General features: G+C 49.7%; 1 non-coding gene across 1 annotated transcript; it reads right to left on the reverse strand.

The window, feature by feature from the left end:
* Positions 1–1,797: 1,797 nt before the first annotated feature.
* On the reverse strand, positions 1,798–1,889 carry TRNAY-GUA (transfer RNA tyrosine (anticodon GUA)). Its single transcript is given in 2 exon segments — positions 1,798–1,833; positions 1,853–1,889. It is a non-coding gene; the product is annotated as a tRNA-Tyr (tRNA).
* Positions 1,890–2,129: the final 240 nt, after the last annotated feature.

A 2,129-nucleotide genomic window follows, 5' to 3' on the forward strand; every position in this document is an offset into this window, starting at 1 on the left:
TATTCAGTATACTATGGAGTTTCTTTTTTTCTTTCATAATCTGCTTACCTTCCAGGGTTGGTTTTTCCCTCGGACTCAGCGAGGGATCCAACTCTACCGCCTCAAGGGCAGTGTCCTGGAACTTCAGACTCTGGGTCGGGGGATACAACTGGGGAGAATGACCAGTACCTCGCCCAGGCGGCCTCACCTGCTATGCTGAACAGGGGCCTTGCTGAGGAATGGGAGGATTGGAAGGGATAGACAAGCAAGAAGGAAGGAAGCGGCCGTGGCCTTGAGTTAGGTAACATCCCGGCATTTGCCTGAAGGAGAAGTTGGAAACCACGGAAAACCACTTCCAGGATGGCCAAGGTGGGAATCGAACCCACCTCTACTCAGTTGAGGGATAGACAAGCAAGAAGGAAGGAAGCGGCCGTGGCCTTGAGTTAGGTAACATCCCGGCATTTGCCTGAAGGAGAAGTTGGAAACCACGGAAAACCACTTCCAGGATGGCCGAGGTGGGAATCGAACCCACCTCTACTCAATTGACCTCCCGAGGCTGAGTGGACCCCTTTCCAGCCCTCGTACCACTTTTCAAATTTCGTGGCAGAGCCGGCAATCGAACCCGGGCCTCCGGTGGTGGCAGCTAATCACACTAACCACTACACCACAGAGGCGGACATACTATGGAGTTAAGACAAATAAAAGTTATCACAGTAGCATCTCTACTCATATAACAGGTGTAGTGGTTAGCGTAATTTACTGCTACCCCAGGAGGACTGGGTTCGATTCGTGGCTCTGCCACGAAATCTGAAAAGCGATACGAGGACTGGAACGGGATTCACACAGCCTCCGAAGTCAACTGAGTAGAGAGAGGTTCGATTCCCACCTCAGCACCTTGAAGTTTCGATGGTTTCTCACTTGTCCAGGCAAATACCGGGATGGTACCTAACTTAAGGCCACAGCCCCTTCCTTCCCTCTTCCTTCACTTCTAATCTTCCCATCCCCTACAAGGCCCATCTTCAGAATAGCAGGTGAGGCTACTTGGACGAGGTACTGATCCTCTTTCCCAATTGTATCCCCGAGCGAATGTCTCATGCTCCAGGACACTGCACTTGAGGGGGCAGAGGTGGGATCTCTCGCTGAGTCCGAGGGAAAAACCATCCCTGGAGGGTAAACGAATTAAATAAATAAATAAATAAATAAATAAATAAATAAATGAAGGATTCAGGATATTGAAGTGTTAGTTTCTAGGCATGTCCGCCTCTGTGGTGTATTGGTTAGCGTGATTAGCTGCCACCCGCGGAGGCCCGGGTTCGATTCCCGGCTCTGCCACGAATTTTTTTGAAAAGTAGTATGAGAGCTGGAACGGGGTCCACTCAATCTCGGGAGGTCAACTGAGTAGAGGTGGGTTAAATTCCCACCTCAGCCATCCTGGAAGTGGTTTTCCGTGGTTTCCCACTTCTCCTCCAGGAGAATGCCGGGATGGTACCTAACATAAGGCCACGGCCGCTTCCTTCCCTCTTCCTTGCCTATCCCTTCCAATCTTCCCATCCCTCCACAAGGTCCCTGTTCAGCATAGCAGGTGAGGCCACCCGTGCGAGGTACTGGTCATTTCCCCAGTTGTATCCCCGACCAAGAGTCTGAAGCTCCAGGACACTGCCCTTGAGGCGGTAGAGGTGGGATCCTTCGCTGTGTCCGAGGGAAAAGCTGACCCTGGAGGGTAAACAGATGATGATGATGATGATGATGAGTTTCTAGGCATTCAGTTACGGAATTCAAACGGCAACCACTGGCTACTTGGTCACAAACTTAAAATTTTCCTCCGGGCCGGATTTGAACCAGCGACCTATGGATATCTGATACAACATGCCTACTACAGTCCACCGCTCTACCAACTGAGCTACCAGAGGAGATGATGAGAAGCGAAAGTTAGGAGATTATGTACGCAAGCAGGAACCAGTCCGTAGCCGACGACTCGGTCAACTATGAAGTGGTTGTACTCCTACAACCGTTCCTGCAGAACTCGCTTTTGAATATATCCCATTTTAGCTGAAGCCATAAGATTATTACATATATTTGCAAATAAATCCATTAGGATTACCTAGAGTACTTAAAACCGTTTGCCTTCCTTTAAGACCATATATCGTTCA

Source organism: Anabrus simplex, chromosome 5, assembly GCF_040414725.1.
Source record: "Anabrus simplex isolate iqAnaSimp1 chromosome 5, ASM4041472v1, whole genome shotgun sequence".
Classification (NCBI taxonomy): Eukaryota; Metazoa; Arthropoda; class Insecta; order Orthoptera; family Tettigoniidae; genus Anabrus; species Anabrus simplex.